Below are 14,972 nucleotides of genomic sequence, written 5' to 3' on the forward strand. Positions count from 1 at the left end.
GACTCCTCATAGCATAGTGCAAAAAGCATAGAAACGCAGAGGGGTTAACACACTCAAACAGGAATCTAGGTGCATTGCACCAGTATTTTATTGAACATGGCTTGATAACAAACACAATGTTCCTTAAGACATACCATAGTCTTGGTTTTCAGAGCAGGGATGTTCCATAAATTGGTTCTGTTGGCACATATTCCCATCAACTGTGCAGTTAAACTGGAGTGCTCCAGTCTACGCTGATAGTTCACTTTGGTTTGAAGTAGGTTTGGCAACCCTTACATATTAAAACTTGCAGCTTGGTAGGACCTATGGGTGAAACCCTGTGCTACAGGATTGGAGACGTGGTGAAAGCCTACTAGTTTTTGGTTGCCCTAGGGGTAGAACTCTGTGCAAGTTCCCAATGGCTTAGCCAATGGCCTCAAGGATCAGGGAGGTGCGAGCTGGAAAAGTTCGAGAACCACTCCCCTACAGGGTTTCATGTCTTCAGAGCCTCCTTCCTTCTGTCCCTCACAGCGCCTTGGCAGAAGTGGTGTGTTGGTAGGCGAAACCAATTATGCCATGGACTGGATAAAGAGTGGCCCATGGATCTTATGTTTAGTGTCTCTGGGTAAAGGAGATGTCAGAAGTTCTCTTAGTAGCTAAGTGGAGCTAAGCAACTGATAGAAGCCTATAGCATGATCCTAGAGGCCTGGTGAGCCCTATGTATGCCTTCTGATTATTTAAACAAAAGCTGACAGTCCCTGTCAGGGACATGGAGGACCCAAACACCCTAGGGAAGGCCAGCTGGCCTGCAGGAACCTTGTCGTGGTTTGTAGGCAGCGGTCTTAGATTTTAGTTTGTACTGGTGTGAGTGTATTTTTTCAGGTTTATACTCAAACTGTAACTTCCCCTATTGTTGGAACCAAGCATGGGTTGGTGAAGAGAGAGGTTGCAAGGATCCCAAGCTCGAGAGATGAGATTGTGGCTCCCACAGCGTCAGAGATAATAATGAAGGATGGGGGAGGGAAGTACTGGAAAGCCCCAATTTCACAAATCAAAAATCCCCTCAAAAGTCAAAAACCGAATTGGCCCTCTTTGCTGTCCAAGTGGGCGTGCTGCCTGAATTGGTGCAGTTCCTGCCAGCACATATTTCTGGTTATGCCCCCCATGGGACAAGCAGTGGATGTCCAGAGGAAGACTTGATGACCAGTGGTGGTCTACCTCTTCACTTGCCTGGCCACCTTGCTGGATGGACAAGAAGGCGGAGTGCTCCATTCCTCAGGTTGCCTTGCTGCTGCTTCTTACTGCACTGCTGCCACAGTGGCTGGAGGAAAAGGTGGCTATTGCCCCACTGCTGTCACTCACAGCTAATGAAAAGATTGGCATGTTGATTGAAACAGCAGGAAAGGGCAGACGCTGAACAGGGGTGCCCCTCTTCCATTTGCCACCTCCTCTGCTCTTGCTTGAAGCGGCTGCTTTAGTCAGCCTCATAGCGGGGCTGGCCCTGCTTGTTAACGCTGCCTGGCCGCATCAGGCAGTCCCTGCTTAAGAGCGCCCTCCTCTCTGCCAGAGGCTAGATAAAGCGCCGTTCCAATGAAGGGGATAAACTCGTGTCTTGGCTATGTCAGACCACAGGATGCCCACTTGCTTAAGGCAGAATGTTCCATACAGAGAAATTTCCTCCACAGAGAGAACTAGATAGCATAGTGGTTCTAGCCTACCCACCTCTTTGAGAGGCTGGCTTCCTGGGTGCAGGGATTTTTCCCCCCCCTTTTTCCTTTCCCCTTCTATAGGAGAGTATTACCCAGCACCCCTCAATAAAGACACAGGCATGGGCATATGGTACAAAGGGCCACTTTATTAACTATTTAAATATACTTCAGATTGCAACAGGGCCTAACAAATAAGTCATGCGGGTTCGACATGGGGGAAACGGAGCTGCCCGTCTACTTCCCCCTATAGTGATTTGGGCGACCACACCAGACTCTGGGCAGCGTCAGTGCAAGCCTGCCGCCCCCTTCATTGTCACCCCGAAGGGGCAGGGTGGCCACCCGAGCGAACCTTTACCACCAGGCCAGGCCAAGGTTCATCCAGCCTGCGCCACCCAGCCGGGAATGTCAGCATGACCAAGCGTGGAGTCCACCTGGCCCTTGCCACCCTGCGGTGTACACCGATATGACCTTACCTACCCAAACCCCGCACGACACCTGCCACCCGGGGGGTCAGCCTAGCGCTTGGCCCCACCGCCCCACACGGAAATAAATTTCCGCAGGCCCTGTTGCAATTCAAGAAGAAAAACATCATTGCCCAACAGCAAAAGGTGTACTCCATCGCTTCTGAACAATCGGGGCGCATCATAGCTGATGCCTGGATGAGAAAGGACACCGCCTCCGTGAAGGAGCACCGCCCGCCTCACATACGAATTTGCCTTCTTCCTAGCCAGTTCGATCTTTTTAACATCAGAGGCATAACGCCAAACTCCGCGAGACAAGAGGTCAGACCATAAGATGACCGTCCCGCGAAAACGCTGACTAATGTGGAGAATATCGCTGCAGGCCTGAAGCCTCAAGGACAGAGTCGTCCTCTGGCCCAAGTCGTTCTCTCCCAAGTGTATAACGCCGATGTGAGGTGGGGAATGGACATGCACAAACTCATAAAATGCAGGAAGAAGCTGATCCCACAGCATTCCCCGCCGTGCAAGCCATTGCATGGTAGCCAAGGAACCGAGCTGCAACTGCGTGCCAAAGCTACTGGAGGCTGCCCTCTTCCTTGCCCAGAAAACGATGGCGTGGCCACATATAAGGACCCGAACTGCTCCCGCCCTGAACCTGTGGACAGGAAGAAACAGGAATCACAATTCCAGAAACATGCATCACTTAACTACATAGCACCTGGCAATGCCAGTACAAAGAGCGCCGAACCGCTGTCACCCAGAAATTTTTTGTGGTATCTGCATCACCCCTCGCCCCTACCACCAGGGGAGGGGGAAATGGCCGAGCCAAGCCTGCTCAGTGCTCCTCGGCTCTCTGACGTAATATTTAAATGCGCAGGAGCGCTAACGGCCAATCCTCCGAACGTCCCGGGCTGGGAGGCCGATATCAGCTGCAGCCGATGCAGCCCCAATCCTGAAAGACTGCAGGCCGTAATCTTCCGCCCGGAACCCAAGGTCCGCCACTGCCCTGCGAAAAAGGACCCTAAACTGGAAAAAACGTCACAGGTGAGGCATCACATGGCAGAACAAGGCACCCCGGACCGTAGGACGCACAGCCAAATCAGACCAAAGTGTCCTTACTGGGCATAAGGCTAGGTTCTGTGCCAGGCCCAGTTGCACTTTAAAACCCACCCCCCGCTGGTCGGTTTTCAAATGACGGAGGGTGATAGTGACCGTGCAGCCTTAATAACTATGTCCTGCAGCTGTAAGCTCCTTCCAGATTTGTCGCCCGCTGAGGCACATAAAACCTCACTGGGGCGGAAGGCACCAAAAAACAACAATGCTGACGGTTCTAAACAGTAAGGACTCGTAAGGAGTCAAACACAGCACCTCAAAACGATCAATCAACCTGACCAAAATCCCGGGGGTAATGGGTTTGAGCCGGTCAGGCTTAGGGGGACATATCCGCTTCAAACCCTCGACCAACTTGCATACCCTAACGTCCGTAATAGCATCAACAAACCTGAGGCCTTGGCCCAGAATGCCAATGCTGCCAAATACACTGATAAAGACCTACAACATACATGAATGCCATGCAAATATAAAAGGAACCACATCAAGGTGCTCCGGAGGAATAGGCCAGACTTGGGGTAAGGCCAGGGCTGCCCGAAAGGCCTCAGATTCCCTTGCCTTACTGTGATGGCTGTGATGGGTAAAAGGCGCGAGCGCAGACCAAATTACATGTTGCGCTCTACACAGCCAAGGGTCCAAAGCCAAAGGGGCATCGGGTTGGACGTCTGTTGGTTAACGACAAACAAAACAGCTTGGTTGTCGCACCAGAAATGCACGGTAGAATTGGCAAATTCCTCTGCCCATAAATGAACAGCCACCACAAGGGGGAACAGCTCTAGAAAAGTCAGGTCTGCGATAACCCCTCCCAAAACCCTTGCATCCGGCCAAGGGGCAGAACACCAGCCCCTCTAAAATAAACTCCAAACCCAAAACCACCTGCAGCATCAGAGTGAACTTGCTGCTCCGCCTTAAGTAAACACTCCTGCCGCCAGAAAGATACACCATTATAAAACACCTAAAACTGTAACCAGATTACCAAATCTGCCTTCATGTCCTGGGTGATCCGCAGGCAGTGGCGAGGCTTCTTAATACCCGCCATGCAATCACACAGCCTCCTCAAAAGTCTCGGCCGGGGACAGCTACCCCACAGGCAAAGTTCAAAATGCCCCACCAAAACATGCAAATGTCTTAAGGACAAAGTCCGAGCCTGGAGGCCAGCACGAAATAGCTGCTGCAGCCTAACCAACTTATCGCCAGGCAGCCTGCGGCACTGCTATACAGGGGCTGTATAGCAATGCCCAATTCAATGCCCAAAAATTCAGTGCCCAAAAATGTAAGGGTAGCTGCAGGGCCCTCAGTCTTGTCGTGGATAAGGGGACCACCCAGCTCCTTGCACACAGCCACAAAGCTATGTAGCAGGTGCAGGCACCTATCAGATCCACCCGGGCCCACGAAAAGTTAATTGTCCGATAATGGACCACTGAGGCGAGTTGCGCCCTGCTCACTACTACCCACTCCAAAAAGAAGCAAAACTCCTCAGAAAGGGCACAGAAAATTGCGCATCCCATTGGTAGCGCTTTATGCCAATATAAGGAACCATTAAACTGAAAACCAAGCAAACAAAAATCATTGGGGTGGACGGGCAGGAGTCTGAATGTGGACTCAATATCCGCTTTGGCCATGAGAGCCACGGCCACAGCCCCATACCACCCCGATAGCTTGGTCCAAAGAAGTGTATCTTACTAAACAAAGGTGTGCAGGGATCCTATGATAAACTGAGCCCCCGTAAGGATAGGACAGATGGTAACTGAGACGGAAGGTCCGAGGGACCTTCTTGGGAACTACACCTAAAGGGGACACTTGAACATTGGGAAACGGAGGAAACTTAAAAGGGGGGCCCGCCAGACGGCCAGCTCCCAACTCCTTATCTATCTTAGATTGAACTATCTCCTCCATACCCCTGACCGACGGTAGATTCCTGGCCCAGGTAGACCCGGAGGGAGGGGCGCAGAAACCCGAAATCCCTTGTCAAAACCTTCAAATAACAGTTGAGAATCCTGAAACTCCAGATACCCTTTCACAATGCAACCCACACCTCTACTCTCATTGGGGTGGGCCCCCTTTCCAGCTTGAGGGGGCTGACCGCCCCCCTCTCCTGGCCTGTCCCATTTGGGGCCTGGGAACCCTCCTAAATCCTGCCAACTTGGGGCACACGGACACCGAGTGCTGGCCATTGCACAGCTCGCAGACATGCAAAAATGCAGCCTACCTTACCGCCCCGCCCCGTGGAGTTAAACTCATAGGAGGAGCGGGGAGGAGGGGTGAACCCCACGCACTCCTGACATCCCTGCCACAGGCCCAGTTGTACTCTGAGCCATCAAATGCCCGCTATCGGATCAATCACCTAAATTGGACCGGTCTGGCAGGATAATTTGGACCCGCAATTCCCACTGTGGAACCCACCAGTCAAAGGCGGGGTCGTGCGAAGCACGTAAACAAAAATACGCAAGCCAGGTCATGCCCGCATATTGGCGGATAATATCCAGGTACTTAAAAAGCGCAGTTGCCCGTGCTGGCTGCATTTGGATAACTACTGCAGCATAAATAATGTATCCACTCAACCAAGTATTCCAATTGTTATCAATTTTCCGCCCTCGTGTCCCTTGGGTGTCAGGCGCTGTGTCACCTGCCTTCAGACTGGCTCAGGATCCTTATGCAATAAACTAAACACATCGAAATCTCACCCCACCAAATTTTTCCTTTAACTGCCAAGGAAAGGTGACCACACAAAGGTAGGGCCACATCCCCATAAGCCACTCGTGGACGCTCACATGACCCTTCCGTGGCTCCCTGAGAGAAAACCCCATATGGAACATTGGCATAAGGGGCGAGGCCATAAGGGACACCGGAGACCGGGGAAACCCCCGCAAATGGAAGAGCGGCAGCCACGGTCTGCCCCACCAGGGATGCCGGCGCCCCTGGGGAGATCCCAGGTTGCTGCCATATTCCTGGTGAATATGGAAAGGGGGGGAGGCTTGCGGCACCTGAGAATAACCCCAAGCCGGCCAATAGGGCAACGGAGCCGAAGGTGCCAACACTGGGAAATTCACACCTTCATGCTCATCCCGTACACCAGCCCAGGCTGAACTATCCATCTGCCCGCTCTGACCCATTGGAGGCATGGGTACTGCCCGGGAAGATGCCCCTTGCAAATGCTGCTGCTCATCCGGGTCTGATGCTCGCACCTGAACAACTGGAGGTCCAGGTGGAGCCTGCCGCTCAATGGGTTTCTCCAACGCGGTTAACCTGGAGGAGAGGATTTGCATGAGCTTTGCACCACGCCCCTTTCTGGTAGACCTCCTACTGGGGGGGGAGCACCTGATGTGCTACCACCATCTCCCAAACCAGCATCACGCATTGCTTTCTCCTTCCCAAGCGCCTCCACGCCTGCAACCAAGGCCTGCAGCTCAGCTGTATCATTCTCCTCATCGGAGGAAGAAGCTGGTGCGGGACTGGGGGGGACAAGCTTCGGGGCCTTCCCCCCCCCAGATTTCTTGTTTCACTAGGCATTCTGACGCTGAACAACTGTGGGGGGGAGCACTGTTAACTAACCTATCACCCCTACAATACTTGCCACTAAAATACTCTAACGTTCCCCCTCCCTTGCTCCTATTTTATTTAATTTTAATTTAAATTTTTTATTTATATTTTAATTACAACTTCACTAATTATTGAGAAAAAATTTTTTTAATTTTTTTATCCCACCTTTCTATGCATTTATTCATTCAACTTCTTGCTATCTTTCCCTTTTATTTAAAAACTTTATTATGCAAAGGACACAGCAAAACTGCTATTCAATTTGAGGTGTCCCATCCAAATCAGGACCACAGCCACCTCTGCTTAGCTTCATTCAAGGTTGAGCAGCAACACCACTCAGCCAAGCGAAGGAAGCAAACTACAGAAAACACGCGTTCGCGCTGTGCGCTGGGGAGGAGGAATGCCCAGCGCTGCCCGCAAGCCCCAAACACAGGCAGGAGGGCGCGCGGGGAGGAAAGTGCCAGGTACCCCTGCCGGCAGGCTCAACAAGCAGCCGGCAAGGGGCCCCAGGCGGGGCGTTCCAGCGACCCCAATGACAGCAGGCAACAGCCGCAGCCAGGCATACGCCCAACAGCACTCTCACGGGGCGCCTGCAAACCAAGCAGGCGACCCATTCCTCACAGGCACCCCACACAACCGGCAGGGCGGAGGGCAGGCTCAGGCACGGACCTGCCTAAGCAGAGCCGCCAGGCGCCCAAGCACTGGCTGCCCAAACCGCCCGAGGAAGGTGGTGGGGAGGTCGGCGCTCAGCCCCCTGCAACCCAGCCCCCTGCAAGGCAGCCCCCTGCAACCCAGCCAAGAAGCCCAACCCAGGCACTACCACCAACAGGTAACCAAGAAGGCAGGCGGGCAGGCGGGCGCCCACAGCCAAGTCTGCTGGGCTTGGGGCCACAGCAACGTGGCCTGAGTTGGGGAGGAGCGTGAAGGAGGTCCTTCCCTGATCGCTGCCTGGTCCCAACTGCGCGGGCTTCTCCGAGCAGCCTGCACGTGGCCTCACACCAATTAGTCTCCAGCTAATCTGCTGCGAGGCTGGCCCCTCCTGTGCCTCGTGCGGGGGCAGGGCAAACACCAGTGGCATGTTAATTCACGTGCCATCGGAATTCTAGTGTGTAGGCCCTACCTGTGGGTTGAACACAAGCTTAGCACTTTAGGGAGCAAGTAGTTCTGTTGGTTTAACCCAGGAATTGAGGTCTGGAGAACAGCAGTAAAAGCCACAAGGGCAAGCTGTTTCCTGTGTCTAGCTTGTATTTTTGAAGTCAAGCTTATTCTATGTTGTCTCGTAAATGAGTCCTGGACAGAGTGACCCAAAATCGTCTTTTTCCAGGACATGTCCTCTTTTTTTAGCCTCCTGGAAAAGGATTTAAATGTCCTCCTTTCCTCTGTGAGTGGGCCCCCGCAGGCAGTGCATCGCCTTCTTATAATTGATAAATTATATGTAACATTGTTTTAAATTTAATAATTAACATAGTGTTTAAATTAATCACATGAAATCAAAATATGAGTGGTTTTAGCTTTGGTGTTGTCATGTCCTGCATTTTTCTTGGATATCCTACATTTTGGGGTGCCTTGTCCTCATTTGTGGTGATGATTCCTAGTCACTCTGGTCCTGGAGCACTAGTCCCAGCTGGAGGCTCTGCATATATCAAATGCTCCTCTGGGCTGCTCACACTAACTAGACCAAGCCAAAAGTAGTCCCTACTGGGGATATGGGTAGCCTTGTTTTCCTTGAAATAAGATAGTGTCAGATTATTTAATGGGAGAAACGGAAACTAACTTCATCTAGAAGTGAACCATTCACTTCTTCACTCACTTGGGTAAACTGAATCCAAAATAAAATTCCAGACTTTTAAATTAGGAACTCATATGAATAATGGGCTTGTTCTCAACAGTGGCTTTAACACTTATTAGTGGTAATAAAAATTGGAAAGATAATATGAAGTAATTAACAGATATTTTTCCCCCAATGGTATTTATTTGATACTGCCTGACACTTATAAATAAGAAAAAGAGGAAGCTATCATGAGTGGAGATGAAAGAGTCTGGTTAACTCCACCCCCCAGACTTGTCACTAGAAAAGTAAGGGGCATGGCAACTCTGCCACCCACCGTGTGTGTGTGTGTGTGTGTGTGTGTGTGTGTGGCTGTGCTCTTTGGGTGAACAGACCTTGCACAGAGTTCTACCCCTAGGGCAGGGGTCGGCAAAGGTGGCTCTTTCAGCCAGCTGCTGCGGCTCCGTGAGGGGCCAACCTGTCCCGGGGTCGCTCCCCGCGGGTGCCGAGAGGGACGGGACACGCTGCTCAGCATCGTTGCCCCTCAGAGTTGTGTCCCGCCCGTGGCGTGTGCTGCACAGTAAAGCCTTTGAAGCCCCCTCCACACCGCAGTGGCGAGAGGGGGACGCCACCCGACGAGGCAGCGCGAGGGAAGGTGGTGCTGCGTGAGCCGCCATGGCCGCCTTCCCACCCACCCCAGCTGACCTCCCTCTCTCGCTGCCCCCCACGGCTCTCCCCAGCGTGACTTGGATGGGGCCCACTCTTCCGTACCCTTGGCAGTGTCTCCCTCTCTTGGCCTGCTCCTTCCCCTATAGCTGAGGCATTCAATCTGTGCCTCTCTAGGGAGCAGTGGCTAGCCTCCAGGGGCGTCGCCAGGCATCTCCGGGGGAGAGGCTGCTCTGCTCTGCTCCATGTGCTGCCTGCTGACTTGCTGCTTTTCTGCAGCTGTGGTGCGAGGCTGGGAAGGCATGTGAAACATGGTGCGGGGAGGTGGGAGAGAAGGCTGGCTGGGCAGGCAGGCAGGCAGAGGTACTGCATCTCATCATGGAGCTCTCTCCATGTGCAACCTCGCCCCAAGGACTACATTTCCCAGTGTGCCCCTCACCCTGGGCCTCCTGGGATTGGTCAAGGCTGGAGGAGAGAAGAGTGCAGAGGTGCTGCATCTCATCAGCACAGGGGCACTCCTGGAAGGCTTTGAAGTACAGGCAGTGCAGAGCATTCCTCTGCTTGGGAAGGAAGGAGCCAGCCTGCTCCTAGTGGGGGGGGGGGGTGTCCAAATGCCCCAGCCTGCATCCCTCTGTCTTGCCTGGGGGGAACAGGGGTGGCATCTGCATGTTGGATGTATGTGTATGAGTTGCCCCCATCTACTTTGGGGTGAGTTGTAATCTTGCTGGGTGTGGCTGCAATCCTTTCCACACTTTCCTGGGAGTAAGCCCCATTGAATCAAATGGGGCTTACTTCTGACTAGACCTACATAGGCATGGGGTCTGTATCAGCTTAACCCAGGATCCTCACCTTTCTCTTTTTCCTCCCCCTTCAAAAAAAGAAAAAAAAGCCACTCTTGATGGCTTTGTCTCCAAAAATTGATTAAAATAAAAAAATCCCCATTCCTTTTCAGCCATCCCTTTTTCCTCCTGCCTCCTTTTGGGGGGGGGGGGTACTCTATTGGCAGCTATTGTAAGACAAAAGGCACAATCCTAGCTAGGTCTACTCAGAAGTAAGTCCTATGGTGTTCAATGGGACTTACTCCTAGGAAAGGAGGGGTTAGGATTCCAGCCAAACAGTCTCTAGGTCTCAGTCTGCAATTAGCAGATAAACACAAAACAAAGTCGTCCCCTCCCCCAGCAAATTCATCACTTCTCTCCCCCTCCCCTTTCCAAAACCTTCCAGGTGTGCTGCTAACAAACTCAGGGCACAATCCTAACCAGGTCTACTCAGAAGTAAGTCCTATTTTGTTAAATGGGGCTTACTCTCAGGTAAGTGTGTTTAGGATTGCAGCCTCAGAGTGCTAGCAGCTTTTTTTGTTTGTTTCTGGTGTATAATTATAACACTTTCATCCCCATTTTGGGGGTAACTGAGGTGAGGTGTTGTAATGGGGAGTCGTGGCTACAAGGACCAGGGGAGGCTTGAGCCAGAAAAGTTCAAGAACCACTAGCCTATGGCCTGATCCAGTGGGGCTGTGCTTATGTTCTTATGATACTGTAGTTGCCTGCCCTGGACAGGGATGAGGGTGACACTAGATGATCTCCAAGGTCCCTTCCAACTGTATGATTCTATGGTTTGCAAAGCAACACATAAGTCCTCTTTCTACAGTCACATCTGTTGGGTATTTTGCTAGTTAACAGCGATGGGATCAAGTTATATGTGAAAAAAACCATTGCTCCTGCAAGGGGTAACCTGTACACAGACTTGCGTCAGGCCAGGATGCTGCGGAATAACAGCACAGGAGAGCAGATGGTGATCCTGACAGTTGCCAGCAGGGAACAGAAAAAGGAACTAATATGTAGCACAACTACTCTTGTAAAGCTTCCACACACCCCATTTTATCACCACTGCCAATCCCACCTCTGCCAATTCATAGCCCTCCTTGCACAAATACCCACCTTTCAACCACAAGCGTCAACACTGTAAGCAGTTTTACCAAACACAAAATCTGTCATTTTGAACACACAAGTCCCAGCATGCAGTTGTTTCGGCTACGTTTCTCCACATGGGAGAAAAAACACAAAAGCCAAAGAAAGGAACCCACTTCAAGAACATGTAATTATGCAATGCCTGTCAAAGCATTTGCAAAAAGGCAAGTGTGTGGTGGGAGAGAGGCTAGCAGGAGGGCGGAAAGCAGAAACCAAAACCCTGGTTAGCTGGGGAAGGCCCAGGCTCCCTTGACCACAAAGACGTGCAGGTACACAACGGGATTCTAGACAGACAGCCAGTCTCAGGTCTTCTCAGAACCGAACTACACATGGCAAACTTACATGGCACCAACCAAGCACAAGAAAGTTCTCACGGCATTCCGTTCTTGCAACTTGCAGACAGACAATGGGCTGGCCTGTAGTAGGTGCCTAGGAGACTGCCTGTATAAACAGATCTGGCATGAATCGCCTCTTCTCTGAATAAGCTGGGAACATGGGGAGCTTTGTGAGCAAACGAAAATTAAAAATGACTCCCAACCCTTTACAGACAACATAATAATAATAATAATAATAATAATAATAATAATAATAATAATAATAATAATAATATTACAGGTATTTCTATACCGCCTTTCTTGGTCGTCAGATTTCTCCTCAGACTTTATTCAAGGCAGTTTACAAAGCCAGGCTATTTTAAATCCCCGTAAGGCTTTTACAATTGAAAAAAGGATCTATCTTTCAAGAACCACAACATTTCAGATGGATCTTTCTGATCTGATATCACATTCTGGCCTCTGGTTTCCTCCCATGCAAGCTGACAAACAGCTCCTTCATCTCTCACATGGAGGGCAGCCAAGACGCTTCTTCGCTCACACCAAAGAGCAGGTGGAATAACTGGGCTCGGCCTGTCAGCTGCTTCAAGGTCTCACCATTCATGGTGCCAGTGGCCTCGAACTGCCGACCTGTGGATGTTATCTTCAGGCAAACGGAGGCTCTACCCTCTAGACCATACCTCCTGCTCATAAACTCAGCATATGCTGGATTAGTTATTCCTTAGTTATTTCAGCTTCCACACAGCCAAGAATCCAAATGTAAAGGAGGCAGCACTCAAGGCTGAGAGCAATCCAAGTCTATGCCCATGGCTGGCCCATCCATGAAGCAGATGATACAGCTTGTGTATAGCAGTGGGTTGCAGGGAGTGGCAAACAGACAGAGATGCCCTTCTCCCCATCTGACACCCCTTCCCTTCAGTCCACCATAGACAGAGCCTCTCTGATCCACTTCCCTACCCTCTTGCCTCACTACCAATCAGCTGGGAGCTGCCAGTATGTCCAACGCTTTCTGTTTTGTTGCAACAGACCCCATGAGGAGGTGGGGAGGGCTGAATCGTGCAGTTTTTGGGGGGAGGGTGCACAGTGAGGGCAGGTCAGGAGCTTTAGACAAGTGGCAATCACCTTGGGTGATCCCTGGTTACACTGCTTATATTGATTGTGCTCAGAAACAAAGGACCTCTTTGAGTATTTGCACTTTGGGGTTCATCATTTGGCTAGACTAATTGATTAAGAATATTTGATTGATTAAAAATATGGCCTCACTGTTTAACTGGGGATAATAAATTTTAAAAAAATCTCTCCAAACTACAAGTGGTAAGCATCATTTCAGAAGAGGCATTTCCCCATCTATTTTAGAGAAGCTGGGATGCTTTTCCAAAATTGTAACCATTGTCACCTATCTGTGCATTGTCCATAAACAAGATATTCTTTTTCTTCCCTTTAACTTCTATTTTTCTGCATTAGGCAGATGTAAGCTGTTCACATCCTGGGAGTAAACAGCATTGAATGCAATGAGATGTACTTCTGAGTAAATTGCATGCGTTTAATTGAATGATTTATCTCTTAAGACTCATATGAGTCAACAAGTAAGAGTTGAGGTGAAAGCCCTACAAAAGGCACATAATGGGGCATTCAAACAACTTGGTACATTAAAACTCTGCATAGCTGGTAGGATGGCACCTCAGAAAGGAAAAGAACACCTGGTGGTTGGAGGCTCCCTCCTCACACGCTTAGAACCTTTCTTCTCCAGAAATAGGTCTCATTCACTGCTGCTAGCCACTGGGCTGAGACAACAGTGAATGTGAGATTTGTGTGAGTAGGCAGCAATGATTGGTTGTATTACATAAGCACACAAAATGCCTCTCCAGAAGGTTGAGTGTCTGACAGGAAGGGACTGTTCTTGAATTTCTTTAAATTACAGTTGACACATGGTAGAACAAGCATCCTTCACCTCCCATCAGCTTATAGGTGTGTACAGAGGTGGTGAGTTACTGCTCATAGTCTGTATATATACACACAGATCCCAGCAGCAAAATCCCAAATCTGCACTGCAAATTGATACAATATAGATGTGAAAGAAAATTTCAAAGCAAGTCCTCAAATTTCAGAACGAAATTCTGACATAACAGTTTGAAATGTTACTTTGGGGGTATTTCACCAATTTCAGGAGCCATGTCCTGGCTGAATGAATAACCGCCCAATCCTATCCTGTGCTGGAACAAGGAGGCTGGCTGACTTGCTCTACATCCAGAGCAGGGTTGGGGTTGGCTGCAGCACATCCCGGGGCAAGGGGAATGGACTCCCCTTCTCCTGGGTAACACGCCAGCAGCCTGAAAGGGGTTAGAGGTGGCACAGATCCAAGCAGGCCAGCTCTAGACTGGGCTGCCAGGAAGGGGGTTAGGATTCGTTCTAAGTGATGGATCCTTGCTCCATCCCCCTTCCAGGCTCGGTCCGTCCACAGCACCACCCACTACCTGCCCTCCCTCCACCTCAGAACACCTCCCCCTGCCCTCCCCAGACGCCCGCACAGGTGGCCCGCTGCCGGCACATACTTACCCTCCACCTGTGCTGCTAGGGCCATATTTGGTCTCTAGAGCTGGCTTAAGTCCCTTGCACTGGCCACCCAACTCACCCAGTGATGCAGAAGTGCCTTATGGTACTTTTGCCACACCGGGAGGCCGCACAGGGGACTTGCGCCAGCCTAGGGCACTCTTAGGATTGCATCCTGAACGTAGTAATGAAGTATATCAAAATGTGATTGAAAGGCAGCTGTGGAATGCTGACTTCTGCTATGTGCCAGCTGTCAGAAGCTGTCAAATATTGATTGTTACTGAGAAATTACTAACTGGCACATGCTGGTGTTGAAGGGCAAAATTTGCCAAATATACGGAGATGTTATATTAAAAAAATCATATAGAAGATTTCTGAGGGACAAAGTAGTTTCATCCTCTAAATATTATATGCGAGTTTGCTTAAGTGCCTGAAACTGGCTCTTTTTGCCGGTCTTTAAACCGCTTCTGCCCAATGTTGCATTTACGCAACAGGGATCAAATGTGTGCACCTGTGGGCTGGGCAGAAATGGGGTTAAACAAAGAAATGAAAATTTTCACTGTGGACATCTGGAGAATGGAGCAGATTCTATCTGGAGCAGATTCTGCCTCTGCACCCAGCATCCCCCTTGGCACTGTGTGTCTGTCTTTGCAGCAGGACACTAACTTCAAACAGAAGCTCTCCCTTTGGTCGTCTTGGAAGCCCACTCACCACCCAGACTCCCAGTGCCCAGAATTTTCCCAGCAGAAGCAGCAGTGGAACTGCCCCTGGGAGTCTTGCTAAGAACATGCTGGTAGTTATGGGCCTCCTGCCAGCCTCAGCCCCTCCAGCTACAGAGCTTACAATGGTCTGATGGTTCAAGGTCAGCACAATGCATGTTGCCCGGGCAAAAG

Source organism: Tiliqua scincoides, chromosome 2 (assembly GCF_035046505.1).
Source record: "Tiliqua scincoides isolate rTilSci1 chromosome 2, rTilSci1.hap2, whole genome shotgun sequence".
NCBI classification, from domain to species: Eukaryota; Metazoa; Chordata; class Lepidosauria; order Squamata; family Scincidae; genus Tiliqua; species Tiliqua scincoides.